Source organism: Diaphorina citri, unplaced genomic scaffold, assembly GCF_000475195.1.
Source record: "Diaphorina citri unplaced genomic scaffold, Diaci psyllid genome assembly version 1.1 scaffold869, whole genome shotgun sequence".
Classification (NCBI taxonomy): domain Eukaryota; kingdom Metazoa; phylum Arthropoda; class Insecta; order Hemiptera; family Psyllidae; genus Diaphorina; species Diaphorina citri.
This window is the reverse complement of record NW_007378301.1, coordinates 94,529-103,455: the sequence shown is the minus strand read 5'-3', so window position 1 is coordinate 103,455 and position 8,927 is coordinate 94,529.

Genomic DNA, 8,927 nt, shown 5'->3' with positions numbered 1-8,927 from the left:
AAGCGCTAGGTCGTGGGTTCGATTTCCGCCAGGGGCGAACTTTGTCCTACACGCATAAGGTTCCTTCTTGGAAAGGCTGGCTTTCCCCTATCCTGTCTTCCTTCTCTCATATACTTTAGAAACGATAAGACGCAAAAAATGGCCATTTGACGCGATGCTTGATGTTTTTCGAGGGGTATCACTGAAGTTAAGCAACGTGGTTACTATCCGGCTATCCGGATGGGTGACCTTCTGGGCTATTAGTACCACTCAGGCTGGGTGAGGTTTCTGAGGAGGCGGGTAGATTGTCGCCAAATGGAAGGTTAAACCCTTGTTACCTAAGACCTTAACAGTTACATGGTGACGTTAAACGTCTAACAAACTGAAGTAAAGCACCACCATGATTGGTTGTTAATTCTTCATAGAAAGAAAGCTCTCTTCTTGTTCCCTTCTCGGTGGTGTAGTGAGTAGTGGACATTGTTGTGGAATGTCCACTAAGTCCACTCCAAGTGAGGTTTGGCTGTCAACTGTACATAGTGGATTATTATCCAACAATTCAATCAAAATCTTTTTGCATAAAGATATTTAATACATCTAATATTATATGGGTAGGTACATTATTCCAAATGACGAGTAAGAAATAAAATTTCATAAAGGACGGGTTTCAGAAGGAAGATTGCCAGCGCTTAGAGGGAAGAAGGACTATATTGTGTAATATAAAGTATTGGATATCGTCCTGTGCTAGATTATATGACATGACTTGGATACGAACCATCAATCATCAGATCCAGGGTCCGCCAGGAGTGCCAGAACCTTCACATTACTAAGGTGGGTAATATTGTTCAGAAAGTGAGGTTCAGTGTCTAAAGTGGTACGTCTTTTCTTATATCCGTGTCCGTGAGATAGATCCTCGTATGGTACCTACTCTACCTATCCAACGGAGTTTAGCAGAATATCAGTCGCGCTTAGGTGATGTTTCAAAGTCATAGAGCAGGAAAAATGAGGACCAACGGAATTTTTCTTTTTCTTCTACGACTTCTAGATCCTGAGATAAATCGATTTAAAAAATACCGCTAAATCTTGAACTTTGACGTGACTTACTTAGGTAGAAAATTACTTAGGTAGAAAGCTCGAACCCTAGAGCGACACAGAACAAGTTCTGGGCGCATGGCCGTTGCAGCGGGCGCTCCTACCATTATCTCGAGCATAATATATTTCGCGATAATAAACAATACAGCATACAATAGTCTGGCGAAGTCAACAGAGATGCAGTTGGAATTTTAAACACATGTTTTAAAATTGTTGCACCAGTTTATCTGCCGAAGAAGCTTTAGGACTTGAAATTATTCTACAGGGTGATATGAAAGTTAGTAAAAGGAATTTTAATTATGTTAAGCATAAATGCTTGTCACAAATGTCGTTCCCTGCTTAATACACTACGCTAAATTTTATGACTTGACTTGGACTCGAACCACCAACCTCCAGAACCGAAGTCCACCGAGCTAACCACTACACCACTGAGGTTGGTGATACAAGAGTTAGTAAAACTTATTCCTAAGTCAAGAGACTATGGCAAAGGACCGAGTACCATCGTTGCGTCAATGAGGCTCCCGACGCCCACTAAGGGCGCTTAAGGGATTGGCAAAGAAGAGAAATGTTTAGTTCCAATGATAATGTTATTACGGGAGCTTTAAAAGTTTAGAGTCATAACTTTCTGTCGTAAAATGGTTTCATTGGGGGTTTTAAGTGCACTTGTTTGTATGGCTTAGCTGAATATTACTGGTTATATTGGAGTTGGAAATCTTAATACACTACGCTAAATTTTATGACTTGACTTGGACTCGAACCACCAACCTCCAGATCCGAAGTCCACCGCGCTAACCACTACATAACTGAGGTTGGTGGTACAAGAGTTAGTAAAACTTATTCCCAAGTCAAGAGACTATGGCGAAGGACCGATTACCATCGTTGGGTCAATGAGGCTCCTGACGCCCACTAAGGGCGCTTAAGGGATTGGCAAAGAAGAGAACATACAAAAGATAACCAGAAACCAAAGCTGCACGACCATCATCATAAGTATTTTCCTTTCAGAATTTCCCTGAAGCTCGTATGCTAGTTCCTGTATGAAACCATGGGGAATTCAAAATCGCGAGCCATCGGAATCATTTCCGTTTAAAATACGAAAATGGCCAACCCGAACAAAACGTAGCTTACGAATTTTATGAATTAAAAATTACAAAAAAGAGTAAAAAAACAATGACATAGCTTTATCCAGCTTTCGACTGCGGCATTTTTACCCACCTACTTGTTGTCTCGTTATTATTTTCATATTTTTCCTCTCTTTTTCACCGTCCATTTTCTACTAGTTCTCCTCCTCATCCTTCTCCTTCTTCTGTTGTCTTTTCCATTTTCTTCTTCCTCTTGTTTTCTTATCATCATCCTACTCCTTTTTTTTCTCTTCCCTTTTCTTCTAGCTCTTCTGCTTTCTTTGTCTTTCTTCTTCTTCTTTCTTTTGTTTGTCTTCTAGTTCTTCCACTTCTTCGTCCTCCAGCGCACGTTCCATGTTGTCTCGTTATTATTTTCATATTTTTCCTCTCTTTTTCACCGTCCATTTTCTACTAGTTCTCCTCCTCATCCTTCTCCTTCTTCTGATGTCTTTTCCATTTTCTTCTTCCTCTTGTTTTCTTATCATCACCCTACTCCTCTTCTTTTCTCTTCCCTTTTCTTCTAGTTCTTCTCCTTTCTTTGACTTTCTTTTTCTTCTTTCTTTTGTTTGTCTTCTAGTTCTTCCACTTCTTCGTCCTCCAGCGCACGTTCCAAGTTCTGGGTTTGGTCTCGTATTTTATGACCATAATAGCCTACAGCAGCATTAGCTGTGTCGCTGCAGTGTTTCCCAAACTTGGGGCTAAGTTGACATATCTGAGAGCTCTGGAGAGCTCTTTTTCTTCGGGTGATTATCCTCTTTGACCTTGTAAGACGCTTTGATTCCCTCCCTGGGCGAACTTTACACTTACATCCATGGCCACGCACACCCAAGTTGGTATTTGGTCTCACCACTGATCCATTTGACACGGTCTGTTGGATCTTTTTCAGATAGAGACGCTTTGATTCCCTCCCTGGGCGAACTTTACACTTACATCCATGGCCACGCACACCCAAGTTGGTATTTGGTCTCACCACTGATCTGCCTCCATTTGACACGGCCTGTTGCATCTTTTTCAGATAAGTTACAAGTTACAAGCCTCCATATCCTTTCTAACATTATCCCACCCTCTTGATTTTGGTCTCTCTTTTGGTCTTCGTCCTTCCGGCGAAATTTATCCTGAACAAATAAGGTTTGTTCTCAGAACGGCTGGCTTCCGATCCTGTTTTCCTTCAATGTTCGATTTTGGACGATAAAACCTTAGCAGTAAAAGTCACAAAAGATCTAACCAGGACCCTCTTGATTTTGGTCTCTCTTTTGGTCTTCGTCCTTCCGGCGAAATTTATCCTGAACAAATAAGGTTTGTTCTCAGAACGGCTGGATTCCGATCCTGTTTTCCTTCAATGTTCGATTTTGGACGATAAAATCTTAGCAGTAAAAGTCACAAAAGATCTAACCAGATCGCAGTGACATGGGGCGATTATTATAGCCGATGGCCCTACTTATACCAATACCAATAGCAGTTACAGTTCCCTCTAGTAAACTCTAGTTTACTAAAGGTTACGCATACACAAAAAGCCCAAATTGAGGCTTAGGTGGATGGCCCTACTTATACCAATACCAATAGCAGTTACAGTTCCCTCTAGTAAACTCTAGTTTACTAAAGGTTAGGCATACACAAAAAGCTCAAATTGAGGCTTAGGTATAGGGGCTGGACAGCCTTAAAGGATGGGTTAAGCTTCTAAGAAACTCTAGTTTGGAAACCGCTGTCAAACTGAGGTTCAATAGCTCGTGTCCCAGAACAATAATATCACCTGAAACATTGGAACTTGGGTCTTGGGTTGCTCGCGGGTTTGTAATAAGGTTTTATAAGGTTCCATTAGAGGTTTATCTCTGTAGACATGGAATATAGTTTCCGTTTAAAATACGAAAATGGCCAACCCGAACAAAACGTAGCTTACGAATTTTATGAATTAAAAATTACAAAAAAGAGTAAAAAAAAAACATATAATATCACCTGAAACATTGGAACTTGGGTCTTGGGTTGCTCGCGGGTTTGTAATAAGGTTTTATAAGGTTCCATTAGAGGTTTATCTCTGTAGACATGGAATATAGTAATAAACTCTCGTTTACAGGGTCTCCTGAAAAAATAACCCGTTGAAAATTCGTGAAAATAAGGAAAATCCGTTCAAAAAAAAATACGTTTTCCCAAAGGAACAAAGTCACGAAACAACGCCAGTCCTCAAAAACCTACGACAAATCAGAGTGCGATTTCTCAAGGATTTTACAAGTGGAAAGCAACGCAACATTTAGAAACATGACCTTTTGTTGAATGGCGGGATGGCGACCTACTGCTGTGGATGGCGGTAGCTGTGGTCTAAAGCTGTGTCCACATATAGCCGTCGACTATGTGGACAAAGCTTAAGAAGGTAAAGCAAAGGAACGTTCTCACTAAGGTCAATTTGGACGCTCCTTTTCGACAACCATTGTAGTCTAAATCTGCTGAAAAGAGGCAATCAGCTTGCACAATAAAATTAGACCCTAAAATGGAACTGTCACATAGAAATGTACTATCACGCGATATAAGGATTTGTGGCCAGACAAGTCCAGTTCTAGGTTGTATCCTTCATGTTATACATGTCATTCTTATCATAGTTATCCTCTATGGACTGTCCTCTATCCATCAATACATTGGTTGTCTTTGTTACATAGATCAGGCACAAGAAGGCTTCTCTTTAGTTTTTATTTTGAACCTCGAGTCTTCTTTGTTAACACTTTGATTCTTCGAAAGACTTTGACTACATGACCGAAGATAACACCAGGGACGTGATATTGGACCATGGAATATTGGTGAACTCTGGAGATGGTAGAGTCAATATGAGAGCTATCCAAAGAACCACAGATAAGTTACATTAGATACTCCATTGACATTACTTAGGCACAGGGATATGTTAGTAAATTAGTAAATAAATAACTTGGAGACATAATTCTGTATACGTATCTACAGGACTCGGGCATAAGGTACTTAAAACATTATAACTTTGACGCATTAGAAACAAACGGTGATAATTGTTAACCCTGGTTTGACTTCGAGTTGGCAAACTTTAACATTGCGGCCCAGTTCCACGGGCTTTGATTCATTTAGTTGCAATTGAATGCCTGTAAAATTTTCGATTATGGTTGGTCAACAGCTAAGTCTCAACCAGTCAGGTTAGACTCGGTTAGAGGAAAAATGCAAAGTGCAACTAATGCATTTTCTACTTTGTATAACCCTTAGACATTTAACTTATGAATTGCTCCTATTGCTTACAGAAATACAGATGTTTGTTTCTGAAGACATACCTACGATTATGTACATCTGTTGTTGTTTGCTGTAAGTAAGTCAAAGTAAAGGCCACTGTCTATAACTAGAATGTTGTACCTACCTATTAGTGGGGAAAATACCAAGGAAAAAATGACACATGCACTAACATTACGTAATGCTTCAGGTGTTCCAAGTTAATTCCAAGTTTGCTCAACACATTTACCAACAAAGATATTAGTGGATGTGCCCTTTTCTCCATGGATACCACGGAAAAAATAACACATCCACTAACAGTACGTACGGCTTCAGGTGTTCCAAGTTAATTCCATGTTTGCTCAACACATTTACCAACAAAGATATTAGTGGATGAGCCCTTTTCTCCATGGACATTCCAAAGAAGGGTTAAGCAATACTACAACGAGGGGATAAAAGAATACTTCTCGTCACGAAATCAAAGCTGTTATCACCAGACTGCTCAGAACCACTCTAAGCTTCTTTACAAGAACCAATTTGTACCATGTTCAAACGTATACTCACCTATCTCGGAGTTATCATTTTGGACATAAAGTATCATAATACGAGCTAAGTAGTTTTTGGATGAGTACCTCTAAATGTGATAATCATTGGTAGTTTTAGTGCTTTTTTGAAGATGATAGGATGGTTTATGTTTGGGGATTCGTGTTTGTTTAGTAATTTGGTGAGTTTGTAGGTAATGTTTCGTTGACATGGACTTTAAATGGCGCAGGTGAACCGTGTTGGTTTTGGTTTTTAGTGCCATTAGAAGTGCAGGCTACTAAATATGTGTTGAACGTTGGCTGAGCAAATGTCATTCTTGATTATTTTACTTTTTTGCCATGTCATCGCTTGTGCCTTGTGCTCATCCTATATGATCCTATGATGGTGCCTTCATGAAATTCGTAGAATCAGGAATCAGCAGTCAGGACTTCTAATTTTAAACTTTGCAAAATTGATACTTTTACAAAACCGCTGCAACACATACGAACAGACAGAAGTCGCCACATCTTCTGATGATGATGAATTGTGTTTAACATACAGGATACAGGGTGGCTTTAAAAAATAATATTGAAAAAAAAAAAGGTGAGTGTTTCACGGCCGTTTTTATTTGGTAGCAATGAAGCAACTGCTACATTAGACGCATGTGGCCTGTGTCGTAGTATATTCCTCATCAGATGGACCATAAGAGACATAGGTACTATACAGAGGGGATCTGAGGCCCATTTCATGAGGGACTCCTTCAATCTTCTTACTGTGGGCTAGAGATGTGAGAAGAGTGAGTGATCTGTAATAAGAAAAGAGTTATAGTGAGTTATAAAACTACTCTTTTCAGTGGACTACTCAGTCGATGAGTCAGATCCTAACTATACCTATAAAAGGAGTGGTGAGAAGAGTGAGTGATCTGTAATAAGAAAAGAGTTATAGTGAGTTATAAAACTACTCTTTTCAGTGGACTACTCAGTCGATGAGTCATATCTTAACTATACCTATAAAAGGAGTGGAAGAGTGAGTTACATTCTTTAGGATCTGACTCATTAACTGAGTAGTCCACTAAAAATAGTATAATAGCTTTCATCTAAATCAGCGACTACACTATGGTCAAGTGATTGACATTCCCTGAAAGATGTCTATACCTACTCTACCTATGTATATTCTCTTTTGTCATTTTACCAAAATCCTTTGATAGAAAATAATAATGTGGCTGAAAGTATAGCAGTCAAAAATACAAAGGTTCCACCAGAAAATGCAATCAAATCAATAGGTCTGATTTTCTGAATCACCCACTATGTGTGAAGATACAAGGTACTCTAGAAACTCGAGATATTTTATACGCGAAGTCAAAAACGCTGAAATTCTGTTTCGTGTTAATATAGGCCGGGCGGTGCTGCGAACTCTTGACGTTCGCGCGCCTCCCGGCGCGCTTGGCGATATAAGGATTTGTGGCCAGACAAGTCCAGTTCTAGGTTGTATCCTTCATGTTATACATGTCATTCTTATCATAGTTATCCTCTATGGACTGTCCTCTATCCATCAATACATTGGTTGTCTTTGTTACATAGATCAGGCACAAGAAGGCTTCTCTTTAGTTTTTATTTTGAACCTCGAGTCTTCTTTGTTAACACTTTGATTCTTCGAAAGACTTTGACTACATGACCGAAGATAACACCAGGGACGTGATATTGGACCATGGAATATTGGTGAACTCTGGAGATGGTAGAGTCAATATGAGAGCTATCCAAAGAACCACAGATAAGTTACATTAGGTACTCCATTGACATTACTTAGGCACAGGGATATGTTAGTAAATTAGTAAATAAATAACTTGGAGACATATGTATACGTATCTACAGGACTCGGGCATAAGGTACTTAAAACATTACAACTTTGACGCATTAAAAACAAACGGTGATAATCGTTAACCCTGGTTTGACTTCGAGTTGGCAAACTTTAACATAGCGGTCATTGCGTGTGGAACTGGGCTTTGATTCATTTAGTTGCAATTGAATGCCTGTGAAATTCTCGATTATGGTTGGTCAACAGTTAAGTCTCGACCAGTCAGGTTAGACTCGGTTAGAGGAAAAATGCAAAGTGCAACTAATGCATTTTCTACTTTGTAGAACCCTTAGACATTTAACTTGTGAATTGCTCCTATTGCTTACAGAAATACAGATGTTTCTTAAGACATACCTTCGATTATGTACATCTGTTGTTGTTTGCTGTAAGTAAGTCAAAGAAAAGGCCACTGTTTATAACTAGTATGTTGTACCTACCTAGGTGGACAAAAACTATTAGGGGCATTTTAATCGTATTTTTATAAGTTTTTGGGGCCTCTTTAGTCCCAAAGTTCCAGAAAAAAAGAATCAAGTTTAAACTCAGTATAGGTACACTCTTCATTCTTTCAGTTATTTGACTATTACCAAGGCCAGGACCCCTAGTTTTAAAATGCCTTGGGGTACCTATGTACCTATTCGGGGAACTGAAGAGATATAAAGCAGAACTATAAAAAACTCATATACCTTTGGATGGACGGATACCTAATACCTACCTTTTTTTAATGGATTTATTAAAGCCTGGGCATTTCTCGTAAAAAAAGAGGATGAAATTATTTCGGAATCAAATTTTGTCCATCTCTCATTTTTCTTTGGTCATTATTTATTTATATTATGATACCTTGTTATATTTCGATATACCTACAGGTTGTAACTAATAATGACCGAAAGATTTCTACTGTTCTACAACAAATATAGCCTCAGACGTGCCTTGAAGTGATGTCATGCTTTGTCTAGGCAGTGTATAGCATCCCATTCGAAAGAAAAGCTTCCAACTTAGCATGTGAGAGTCAAAACTTTGCTGAGAATTGAATCAGAAACCTCTGGTCCTAGCTCAAGACTGAATATTATTAGTGGATGTGTCGTTTTTACATACATTGTTTTTATAATAGGGTAGCTCATTACTTAGTTCAGCGTTCCTAGCAGGAACTGAAAT